Below are 13,503 nucleotides of genomic sequence, written 5' to 3' on the forward strand. Positions count from 1 at the left end.
TGGGCGTAAGTTTTATGGAGGAGATTGGGAAGTTTATAGGTGAAGCAAAGACGAAGTACAGTAAGGTCAGAATGCATTGTGAGGCAATACAGCGGTTGTGGTTATCCCTTGCACACCATCTCAGCACAGGAAGCGGAATCAGTCTTGTGGAAAGGTTTCAGAAGGAAGAGGGGGTGAAATGTGCCACTTCCTTATAATCAGTGCATCGCATACCACACAACGACGAGTAGGTTAAACTAATGCATGTGGGTTACCTTGTCCTGAAAGCATTCAGCTCCTGCACCATGTAAACAGCAGTTGGAAGAGAAAGTCGACAGAGTGGTCACCAGTCTTGCTATGTCTCCAAACGAGGAGGATGGTAGACGCTGAGCATAAAACACCAGAGCACTAAAAGGAATTACAGAGAATGTTGTGAATCTAAAGCACAGTCAACAGATTACATGATTTTATAAAATAAATTGTTTACTTCTGCCAATATCCTACAAATGTTTATGCAATTATAAATTGGTAAACTCCTTAATAAAATAATGTTTAGGGGCAGCCAGGGGGTATAGGTCGCTGTCTGTCTTGCTGTTCACACCTCACCAGGGCTGCTTTTCAACACGGGTGAAGTGACTTGCTTGATGTGATCCTTTAACAGTAAGCATGCTGTTCATTTTCTGCTAGTTTCAATAGATTCCTGTTTGCACGTTAATAACCAGTGTTTAACGGGTGATAGCGCATCTAGTCTTTATAAATTACTTGTACTTGGACACGCCGGAGGTCGGTGAACCTTTTAGCCGAGTTGGGTTCTCCTCATCCAAATATAGTCGGATCTCTCAAATCAATAATCAACAACCAATATAATCAATACCCAATACTTAATTAATAGATCAAACGACACATTAGGAATCAACAACAATCGGTATTTTGACGCACCATGACCTTTCATTCATGAATAACCACACCAGTTTATTTGAAGTTAATGAATTTATTTCCCTATATTAACAAAGCTAGCATGATATAAGTGAGTCTCAAAATCAAATGGTATACATATACGAACATTACTATCTGTCCATAGCGGCGGAAGAAACACAATCTACGCTAAATCTGGATTATAATGCACTCGGTTATAGCAATACAAATCACTAATATAAGCAACTGAATTTGACTAATTGCATACATCGGTCAGCATAACAAGATTTCAATTTAGCATGGTGCATCTAATTAGCATTGGCATGTGGGGCTTCATGCAAAACGAATTTAGTTAACACAAATTTAGAAAACTCCTAGCTTAAGCCCTATCAAAATAAGCAGTTGTTACCTAGGAAGGAAAACACAATGCGTAATAAAATTATCCTTTCATATTTACCAAATACAATCAGCATTCAAGAAAAGTCTTCGTCCTTCAGGTATCGGTTCGATCAGCATGGTGCAGATTTCAGAGGGGCAAAGTTAAGGGTAAGTTTCCTTGCAGCAGCAAGGAGAATGGGGCAAAGGTTACTGCATGGGCAAGACGGGGCAAAATTAAAGTTAAAGTCTCTAGGGTGAGAATTCTTAAAGTCTCTTTCTCTTCGACAGAGAAAAGGCATCAGAGGGTCGTTCAAAATGGCTTCTTGAATCAGGATTCAAAATGGCATCGAAGAAAATGGCTGACTTCTCTTTGTCCGGTGGGTTTAAGTAAGAAACATTCCAAATTCAGCAGGGTCTTCCATTGGAGGGTTCATATGGTGGCTTCCTTTTGACCAATGAATAGTGTCTTTCTCCTAGTACTCATTTATGCATAAGGTGTCCTTGGAACACAAGTTGCAACAAAGTTTGCCAATTAATTTTATCTCAATGTCTTTATTGTCTGCACCTGCAGAAACTGACCTTGCTTCAAAAGGGATGAAACTAGCCTAGCACGAAACCTTGAGATAAGTGTATTAGTCATTGAAAGTAAAATAATATGTCTTTGTTAATACAAGTGAAAACCACACAGTTAAATTTGAGACCAGGCAACTAGGCCAAAGCCTCTGCTAAATTTAAGCTAAGCATATAACAGTCTCGACAAGAAAATCATAGAATACATTTGCAATTATGACGGATTACTACATTTTCAATTCTTCATGATTAATTAAGCTTGTTTATAATAATGGCGAACTACCCCGTGGGCACAATTTCCCACATACATTATTTTTCTTTACTAAAATCACACTACCTTATACGATTTTGATTACATGATACATGAATATTTGTTAGTCCTTCTTTTCTGCGTCATCAATCCCTCCTGTGATGACTAATTATGTCATCACATCAAATCTTCCACCACAAATTTTATTCCATTAAAATTCTGTTTTAGTAATTTGGCACTTCAATCAATTCCCTCTTTCTTTTCGTTCCCTTTGATTTTTCTCTGTATATTTCCACCATTTTATTTTGTTCTTTCTCTTCTCTTCTCCTGTTGTTTCTTGTTTTCAATATTTTAATAGCTTTCCATATTCCCCAAATACCTAATAAGCAAATTAATATTATTACTATACCTTTTACTATCTTCAATAATAGTCCGTTCCAAATGTTGCTGAGCCAATTTCCCACGAAAGCAAATCCTTTTCCAACCTTTTCCCATACTCCTGGTTCTTTCAATTCTTTCAAATCTGTACTCTCGTTAGTTAAATTTGTAAGCATTTTTCTAATTTGCCCACTGTTGTCTGCAATATAAGAACAACAGTGACGTGCACTAAGCATTTTGCAAACGCCTCCATTCTTTGCTAAAAGAATGTCTAAAGCAAGCCGATTTTGAAGAGTCATAGCTCTTTCTGCAGCAAGTTCAGCATCAATCAGGATCATGGCTCCTGAAAATGTTGTCAGCATGTTGTCCACAATAGTAGACAACTTTCGTATTTTAATTGAATTCAATATGACTCCTACTGAAGGAATCAACGCTCCAAATATATCTCCTACCACACAAGAAGCTGTCTCCCTCCTCTGAATACGATGTAATTCAGATAGCTTTGGAAATTTCTTTAAGTCGTCTAGTTGATAAATTTTCGGAAATACTATTCCCAAATAACATCTCCCATACCATCCTTTTGGAAGACGAGAATAGGCATTGAGTCCACAGATATAGTATACCCCTGGAGTAGCTGGATCTATGCCATTTAGCATGAACGTCCATTTAGCTTGAAACAAAAACGCGTGTTTACATTCACTCGTTCCCACAAAGATTGTGTCATAATAGGATATAGGTCTATATATGCAAAGCATTCCTACATGTACTGCATCTAAAGCTAATTTCCCTTGTGTCTTTATTGCAGCAAAAGCATAGTTATCTACAGATGTCCTTTTGTGTAATTCCCTTTCTAATTTCTCCTTCACCGCTTTCCTTCTATCTTCAGTGTGATCTAAAAAGCTTTTCTCTACTGGTGCAAGCAAGCATGTGAGGTTTTCTCTATGAGCTTGTGCTGTGGAAAAGGGTGATAATGGTTCAAAGAAACCCCTAACTATTTTTATATAATAATCTCTTGCTACTTTACTTAAGTATTCTATTATGGGGACATATGCGAACATGACATCATGATTGGAATAGAAGTATTGAATAGACTCCTGGCCATAAAATCTGGTTAGTAACAAACTACATGAAATTCCATACGTGAGAGGCATGCTATGATATGTCACTCCTTCTATAACTGAGGTAGGTATTTGTGTGCACACAAAACAATCTTTCGCATCCATTGTCTCAACATACTCATTCAGCAAGCGATAGAAAACGTTTGAGGACAATTTTTTCTTGTCGTGAAAATATTTCTCATCTTGTTCGAGTTTCTGCAGAGGAGTTAATTCAGTAGTAGGTTTAGAAGTAGAAGCACCATTCGTGTCTCTTTCATTCTTTCCATGCATTCCAAGAACTATTGCTATAATTATTAGTATACATGCCATTATTAACCCTATACATATGTATTTACAACATTTCATTTTGTGTCCTTTTCCTGTCCTAGAATCAGAAAGATGGAGACACTTTATCAAATCAGATTTGCAGATATATATATAAAGCTGGACGAGTTCAATGTTCACAAGGTTTTCTTTAGCAGCTTAGTCTCTTATCGGTTAGCAGCTTTGTCTCAAAATTGATTTCAAAGTCAATCAGGTTATCAATGCCTTATCCAGTTCAAAGTCAATCAGGTTGTCAATGTCTTATTCAGTAATGTTCATGAAATTTTCATTTCTCAAGTACCAAAGTGTCGTTCTGCTTCTTCCTTTTTGAGACTGAGAGATAGAAATTCATCTGACCAGTCATTAGTGGCTGTGTATGCCCACTCTGGACCAGAATAGCTTCTGGTCAGTATACTTTTCCTCTTCAATTTTGCATCACCTTTTGATTCTCTCTTGCTCATGTCTTGTTCATTGGCTGTGGCTTTTTCTTCACTTGGTGATGTTATTACGACAGACACTTCTTTTCTTTTCTCCTTCAACTTTGGCCCTTCACCTTCTTTTAATATTTCTTTAGTCTTTGATTTCACTGGTGAAATGCTTTGTCTCCTTTTCGCACTGTTTTCACCTGACGGGCCTGCAACCGGTTCTGGAAGAAGTTGAATGATTTCACTCTATCCTGTCTTCTCCCCCTAGGAGGTCAATCAGGTTTTCTTTTTCTTTACCTGTATCGTCTGCTTCTGGGAAAGCCCTCCTCTGATCAGGCTCTCCTGCTTCTTCACCTGTCTCAGGCTCTTTGTCACCTTCAGGATCTTCGTCACTTCCTGAGGCTTCTCCTCGGTTATCCTCAAATGGATCAACTGCTTCTTCCTCAGAAAATATTTCTCCTTCCTCTATTTCTGCTTGTTCGCCTCCAGGTTCTCTTTGTCCTGTCTCGGTGCCTGGTACTTTCCTGTCAGTTGCTGGTAATTTCAGCCCTTCGACTTCCTCTTCTGTGGGGCACGTCACCCTTGTCGTGTGACTGGCATGAATCCAGTTGGGAACTCCCGCACACTTCACAGCGGTGGTAGTTGTCAGAATCACTTGGAAAGGTCCTTTCCAACGGGGTTCCAGACACGATTTCCTCACGTGCTTCTTTATCACGACCCAGTCACCTGCTTTCAGGGCATGTCCTGGACCTTTGGATCGGTGGCAAGGTGGTTGCCTCCACCTGGTGAGAAAAAGAGCGGACCACATCAGCCAGACCTTTGCAGTAGTCCAATACCATATCATCAGTAATATTTACAAGTGCATTTGCAGAGACTGCTGGAAGTCTCATGGCTCTGCCCATGAGAATCTTATGCAGTGATAGTCCAGTCTTTCTATCAGGTGTGTTTCTCATTGACATTAACACCAAAGGCAATGCGTCAGGCCATTTTAAGTTTGTGGATACACATATTTTCGCCATTCTCGATTTCAATGTGCCATTCATTTGCTCCACTAGTCATGATGCTTCAGGGCGGTAGCTACAATGCAATTTTTGTTTAATGTTCAGCGCTGCACACAGTAATTTTATTACTTCGTTATTGAAGTGGCTCCCCCTATCTGATTCTAAAGAGATCGGGAATCCGAAACGTGGTATTAATTCTCTCAAGAGTAGTTTTGCAACTGTGAGACTGTCATTTCTGCGTGTAGGGTATGCTTCAATCCAATGACTAAAAATACACACAATCACCAGCACATACTTCAAGCCTGCATGCATAGGCATCTCAATGAAATCCATTTGCATCCTGCTGAATGGCCCACCTGCTCTTCCAATGTGCCTCAAATTTACTACTGTTCCCTTCCCTGCGTTCATTTGTTGGCAAATGACGCAACGATGGCAAACTGCTTCAGCAACTTGACGGAATTTGGGATTGAACCAATCAATTTTAAATAGTCTAATCATGGCATCCCTTCCAAGGTGGGCTTTTCCATGATACAACCTGGCCAATTGTGTTAAAAGACTGTCTGGTAGAACCAATCTCCCTTCACTTGAAACCCACAAATCATCTGGTTTCTTTATGCATTGTAGTTTGCTCCATGAGAGTTTCTCATCCTTACTGACATTATTCTGTAGGAATTTCAATTCTTCAATTGTATCTACAACCTTTAAAGCAAAGGCTTCACTTGGTTCAAGTTCTGGCTCATTTCTCATATTCCATTAGTCTCTGAGCAATATACAGTTCAAAGCGCAAAATCTTGCGACTTGATCTGCATATCCGTTTCCCAAAGAAACAAAGGGGATCATTCTGACCCTGGCGGTCACCGACCGCCAGGGCCAACGACCGCGGAAGCACCGCCAACAGGCTGGCGGTGCTTCTTGGGCCATTCTGACCGCGGCGGTAAAGCCACGGTCAGAAAAGGGGAACCGGCGGTTTCCCGCCGGTTTTCCCCTGGCCCAGGGAATCCTCCATGCCGCCATGGGGATTCCGACCCCCTTCCCGCCATCCCGTTCCTGGCCGTTTTTACCGCCAGGAACAGGATGGCGGGAACGGGTGTCGTGGGGCCCCCTAACAGGGCCCCATAATGATTTTCAGTGTCTGCTTTGCAGACACTGAAAATCGCGACGGGTGCCACTGCACCCGTCGCACCCCAGCAACTCCGCCGGCTCCATTCGGAGCCGGCTTCATCGTTGCTGGGTCTTTCCCGCTGGGCCGGCAGGCGGCCTTTTGGCGGTCGCCCGCCGGTCCAGCGGGAAAGCCAGAATGGCCGCCGCGGTCTTTTGACCGCCAAAGTCTTGTGATTTCGAGTGTGCACTGCATTTTACCACTGCTACTTCCCCTGGTAACTGGATGGCGTGTAACAATTCTCTTATTCTTTCACCATTCTTCACTGGTGATCCTGAAGAGGTCATGAAGCCTCTCTGTGACCACAATTGTCCAAAATCATGCACTATTCCAAATCCGTACTGAATGTCAGTGTAAATGGTGACTTTCATTAATGCGGAAAGTTGGCAAGCCCTAGTAAGGGCTACTAGTTCCGCTACCTGTGCAGAATAAACTCCCTGAAGCCAAGATGCTTCCAGAACACCAGTTATCGTACATACAGCATATCCTGCTTTCAATATTCCTAGTGCATCTCTCAAACATGAACCATCAACAAAAATCATTTGATCATTTTCTTCCAATCGGGTGTCTTTGATGTCAGGTCTTGGTTTTGTACAAAATTCAGTCACCTGAAGACAGTCGTGCTCGATGTCTTCAGCGTTCTCAATTTCGACATTTTCACAGGGAAACAAAGTTGCTGGATTCAACGTAGTGCACCTTTTCAGCTGCACGTTGGGTGATCCCAAAATGATTGTCTCGTACCTTGTAAGCCTAGCACCGGTCATGTGCTGTGTTCAGGAACGTGTCAAAAGGATTTCGACTGAGTGAGGGACCATGACTGTTAAAGGATGTCCCATCACTATTCCTTCGCTCTGATTTAGGCTCATAGCAACTGCTGCTACAGCACGCAAACATCCTGGTAAGGCTGCTGCGACTGGATCCAAAGTAGCTGAAAAATATGCTACTGGTCTGTTTATGCCACCATGGGCTTGAGTCAAGACAGACAAGGAACATGCATCACATTCATGACAAAACAATGTAAAAGGCTTTGTGTAATCAGGCATACCTAAAGCTGGAGCTCTGCACATGCATTCCTTTAATTCAATAAAAGCATCCATTTCATCTCTTTTCAGCACTATTTCATCCAGCGCATCTTTCTGGGTCAGTTTCAGCAAAGGTTTGGCTAGAGACGAGAAATTGGGAATCCATTGGCGACAATAGCTCACCATTCCCAAAAACTTTCTCACATCCCTCCTTGTTTTAGGTGGACTCATTTGAAGTACACTTGTTATTCTTTCTTTCATAATTCTTCTCGACCCTGTTGACCCAAATATTTCACTTTCTTCTGGCAGAATTGTAATTTCGAAGGGGACACTTTGGCCCATATTTATACTTTTTGATGCTAAACTGCGCTAACGCAGTTTAGCGTCAAAAACTTTTGCGCCGTCTAACGCCATTCTGAAGCGCCATGCGGGCGCCGTATTTATGGAATGGCGTTAGACGGCGCAATCAGACCGGCGCTGCCTGGTTTGCGTGGGAAAAAACCACGTAGACCAGACAGCGCCGGCGTAGGGGGAAAATGGCGTATGGGCGTCTTAAAATGGGGCAAGTCAGGTTACGTCGAAAAAATCGTCGTAACCCGACTTGCGCCATTTTTTTTCGACGCCCATCCCCCATCAACATGACTCCTATCATTGTAAAGATAGGAGTCATGCCCCCTTGCCCAATGGCCATGCCCAGGGGACTTCTGTCCCCTGGGCATGGTCATTGGGCATAGTGGCATGTAGGGGGGCACAAATCAGGCCCCCCTATGCCACAAAAAATAAAAACAAAAAATACTTACCTGAACTTACCTTAATGTCCATGGGATGGGTCCCTCCGTCCTTGGGTGTCCTCCTGGGGTGGCCAAGGGTGGCAGGGGGGGGCCCTGGGGGCAGGGGAGGGCACTCTGGGCTCCTTTTGAGCCCACTTGTCCCTTAACGCCATGCCTGACCCAGGCGTTAAAAAGCGGCGCAAATGCGCCGTTTTTAGCCACGCCCACTCCCGGGCGTCTCTTTTGCCCGGGAGTATAAATACCACGTAAAGGCCTGGGAGTCATTTTTAAGACGGGAACGCCTCCCTTGCATATCATTAACGCAAGGAAGGGGTTCACGCTAAAAAATGACGCACATTCCGGGAACTTTGGCGCTAGACGCCTCTAACGCCATAGTATAAATATGGCGTTAGTTGGCGTTAGTTTAGCGTCGAATTTGCGTCGAAAAAAACGACGCAAATTCGGCGCAAACGGAGTATAAATACAGGCCTTTGTGTCCATTCCTTCCCAAATGGTTCAACTGAGCAATGGTTTCAACTGTATAGTCATTTTCTGTCTTGGATGCGATCAGTAAATCGTCAATATACTGCACTAAGGTAGATTCTAAAGGTAATTCCAATGATTCCAAATCTTTCTTTAGAATCTGATTGAAGATTAATGGTGACTCCGAAAACCCTTAAGGAATTCAACACCAACTGTAGACTCTGTCCAGGAATTTGAAGCAAAAGAGAAATTGGCTGTCCTCATGAAGGGGCACAGAAAAGAATGCTTGTGACAAGTCGATGACTGAGAACCACTCTGCATCACAGGGAATTTGAAACATTATCACAGCTGGATTTGGTACCACGGGACAACATTTGACTATTATGTCATTTATTTTTCTAAAATCGTGAACAATTCGGACCTTTCCACTCGGTTTTATTAATCCCATGATTGGTGAATTACATGGACTACTTAGCACTTCTCTCAGTACTCCCTGTTTCACAAACTCATTAATGAGTTGGGTGACCTTTATGAGAGTGTCTTGTGACATATGGTATTGTGGAGTTTGGGAAAATTTACGTTGGGTTTTACAGTCACTTTCACTGGTTCTACTCCTTTAACCAAGCCTACTTCTTTCCCTGTCATATCCCACACTTCTTTTTCAACTGTTTCCTGTAACTCAGCAGGAATCTCTGCTTCAGTGAGCATAGGATAAAGAGTAATCAGGGGATACTCTTCATCAACAGTTTCCGTTTCGTCCTCTCCTAAACTGTCCTCTTCTTCGTCATCACTGTTCGTCTGAATTTTAATTCCATCATTTGAGCACATAATCGAACATCCCAATTTGCACAATAAGTCTCTCCCTAATAGTGATATCGGGCTCTAGTCACACACCACAAATTTATGTGAGCCTTGATAATTTCCGATTCTGACTTGCACTGGATCTGTAATTGGGTTTGTCAGATACTTATTTGCTACTCCCACTACTTGAACTGGTCTCCCTGAAAGTGGCAAATTTGGGCCCATATTTATACTTTTTGACGCTAAACTGCGCTAACGCAGTTTAGCGTCAAAAAATTTTGCGCCGTCTAACGCCATTCTGAAGCACCATGCGGGCGCTGTATTTATGGAATGGCGTTAGACGGCGCAATCAGACCGGCGCTGCCTGGTGTGCGTGGGAAAAAAACACGTAGACCAGGCAGCTCCGGCGTTGGGAAAAAATGACGTTAGGGCGTCTTAAAATGGCGCAAGTCAGGTTGACGCTAAAAAATCGTCGTAACCCGACTTGCGCCATTTTTTTTCGACGCCCATCCCCCATCAACATGACTCCTATCATTGTAAAGATAGGAGTCATGCCCCCTTGCCCAATGGCCATGCCCAGGGGACTTCTGTCCCCTGGGCATGGTCATTGGGCATAGTGGCATGTAGGGGGGCACAAATCAGGCCCCCCTATGCCACAAAAAAAAAAAAAAAAAAACTTACCTGGACTTACCTTAATGTCCATGGGATGGGTCCCTCCGTCCTTGGGTGTCCTCCTGGGGTGGGCAAGGGTGGCAGGGGGGGTCCCTGGGGGCAGGGGAGGGCACCTCTGGGCTCATTTTGAGCCCACTTGTCCCTTAACGCCATGCCTGACCCAGGCGTTAAAAAGCGGCGCAAAAGCGCCGTTTTTGGCCACGCCCACTCCCGGGCGTCATTTTTGCCCGGGAGTATAAATACCACGTAAAGGCCTGGGAGTCATTTTTTAAGACGGGAACGCCTCCCTTGCATATCATTAACGCAAGGAAGGGGTTCACGCTAAAAAATGACGCCCACTCCGGGCACTTTGGCGCCCGAAGCGTCTAACGCCATAGTATAAATATGGCGTTAGTTGGCGTTAGTTTAGCGTCGAATTTGCGTCGAAAAAAACGACGCAAATTCGGCGCAACCAGAGTATAAATACGGCCCTTGGTACTTCGATGCTTCTGACTGTAGAGCGTGTAGCTCCAGTGTCAACCAAGAACAAAACGTGGTGACCCATAACTCTTCCTTCCACATACGGACCCTTTTGATCAACTTCCAAAGATACTGCAAACATACAATTTCCCTCCTCATCTGAACTTTCACTCTCCCATGCATCGTTTATTCCATTCTCACTGTGTAATGGGAATTGGTGTACTGTGTCATTTTGGTTCATTCCTTGACCCGCGACCTGTTGAGGAAGCATTACTTGTTGCTGATTCATTGGTGCTAAGGGTATTTGCATTTGCTGATTAGGTACCATAGGAAACTGCTGTTGCATTTGCTGTAACTGTGCCATTTGTACACGGGGCATTTCCACCTGCTGTGGTTGTATGGGTTGTAAACCCTGCATCTGATTTACATTATTTTGAAAATTTGGATTTGGACCTCTCATTTTCGGTCCTCTCATATTCTGAAATGAATTGACATCATTGTTTTGCTGACCTACACCTTCCTGCACCAACATTGGGCACTCCCGTTTCCAATGCCCGACGATTCCGCACGTGTGACATGGCATCGCCTTCTTCATTGCCTGTATACCGTTTGGAACCACAACAATTAAATCAGGACCATTATTCACAAAACCTCCTGGGCCTGTGCCTCTCATCTGTGGCTGAAACATAGCATTTCCCTGCTGTTGCAACTGCGGCAACTGTTGTTGAAAACCTTGCAAACCTTGCAAACCTGTCTGAGCTGCTCTAAGCTGCATCACCATCACTTTTTCCTTCAACTTTTTCTGTTTCGTCTCAATCTCATCACTGCAGTATTTTGCATAATTCAACACCTCATCGATCGACTTTGACTGCCAACAAATCAAATGCATTTTAATAATCTGGCTAATCTCGGGTCTCAACCCTTCCACAATTCTGAACACAAAATGGAGCATGTCCTTTGGCTCAATTGTTTCCGTGCCACTGTAATTTTTAAACGCTTTCAACAATCTCTAATAGTATCCATGTATCGACTCTTTAACTTCTTGTGCTGTTCTGTCAATCCTCTGCCAATCCACATTTTTCGACGCAACCTTTGTTTTCAAATGCTCAATCACCTTATGGTATAAACTCATTACCGTAGGTGATGGTGCACCTGTGTCCCTATCTCTTTCTGGTTCACTTGTTGGCCAACCTACAGCCCTTTTACAATCTTCCCACAAATCTGCTGGAATCACAATTTTGAATAAAGTATTCAGGGCTTCCCAAAGACATTTTGCGAGTTTCACAAATCTATCTGTTTGTTGATACCATTCGATCGGTTTCTCTCTTAATTTAGGGAAGTCATCCGTAAAGGATTGAATATCACACCTGTGCCATGGTACATGGACAAGTTTTCCCCCTGCTGTTTCTCTCATTGGTAGCATCGTTATAAGATCATCATTCTGTTGTACTTTCTCATTCCGGTCTGGGGTACTTTCTTTCTTCTTGTCCTTTTTCTTAACCCACCTGCTCTCCCATTTGTCTAAACATCTCCAAACCTGTGCGCTTTGCAGTATCACTTTAAGGTGTGTTTTCATTCCTGCAGATCTCATGTGTTCAAAATCTTTTGTCTCAAAGTCTAACCTGTAACTTCTGCTCAAGTGTTTGGTCTTACCTATGTCGACTTTGTTTCTGTCTGCAATTTCTTGTAACTTCTTATGTATGCTGCTTACTTCTCTTGTGATTCTAGGGCACATGTATCTCAACTCTTCTTCGGTGTATGATTCTAACCTGTTCAGACCCATCGTTCCCTCTACTAGTTCGTCTGCTTCCATGCCCAATCTTATTTTATTCAAATATTCTTCTCCTTTCCCACTGGGTGTACTCTGTGGGGAATTCAGGCTGTTCAACCATTGTGTTAACTGTTGCGCGTTCAGTCCCATCAATGTAGCACTTACATCGACTGCTACTGATGGTGTCTGTAACGTTTCTGTTTTTGAAGTTAGCAGTACTATTAGTGGTGGACCTAACCTTACCACAGTTGACGGAGCACAAGCTGGAATTGGACTGAATTCCAATAAGGACCCAGATCTATTTAGCAGTATAGCTACAGGAGTCGTTTCTTGAGTATTTTTCTATGCATCTCCTCCCTGTCTCATTTTGTGTCATCACCCCTTGGTCACATACATTCGGCTTTGCCTGTATATACAATGGCACTGGCGGGCCTACAGTGATAGGCAGAGATATTGCATCTGGATTCTGTCTGTTCCCCGAATTCTGTGGCATGTTAATTTCCACATTATGGTTCATCATTGCTGGCATATCTAACTAGTTCTCTGCTATTTGAGTGTACCTTTGCACTTCTTGTATCTGCTTTTGAGGCATCAAGACTTGTGTTGATTCGGCTTGAATCAATGTCGGTCTTTGATAATTCTGCCCTCCCTGCGCCATTAAATTAGAAGTCATTTCCAAATTATGCTCATCACAATAGCGCCTTTGAACCTGCGGCTGATAATCATTGACGGGTTTCAACTTAGGCACATCAGGATATATTCTCTGAACATGTGGTATTTGTGGTGTAAAAGGCATATCGGGACTGCTCTGCCTCTGTGATATTCTCAGATTTGGTGTACATTACCCTGTATTGGTTCCGTAGGGGCAGTACTAGTGCTTGGGCAATTTTCACTTTCCACATATGGTGGCGGGCGGTCATTTAGCAATTGCATAATGAACTCCTCATCGTCTGACTCATCTGACCTTTTCGAATTTCTGTTATTTTCTCTATCTCTGGACTGACTCCTGTTTGTTTTATAGGTAGCTTTCCTTCTTTCCGTCTCTGCTT

At 43.0% G+C, this 13,503-nt stretch overlaps 1 long non-coding RNA gene across 1 annotated transcript in view; it reads right to left on the minus strand.

The window, feature by feature from the left end:
- Nucleotides 1–260: 260 nt before the first annotated feature.
- The window catches only part of LOC138287571 (uncharacterized), a 103,394-nt gene continuing 90,151 nt past the window's right edge, over nt 261–13,503 (minus strand). The window contains exon 3 of the long non-coding RNA XR_011202244.1: nt 261–387. This is a non-coding gene — a long non-coding RNA (uncharacterized lncRNA). The remainder of the gene's footprint in view (nt 388–13,503) is intronic.

The sequence above is a fragment of the Pleurodeles waltl genome, chromosome 1_1 (assembly GCF_031143425.1).
Source record: "Pleurodeles waltl isolate 20211129_DDA chromosome 1_1, aPleWal1.hap1.20221129, whole genome shotgun sequence".
Taxonomy (NCBI): domain Eukaryota; kingdom Metazoa; phylum Chordata; class Amphibia; order Caudata; family Salamandridae; genus Pleurodeles; species Pleurodeles waltl.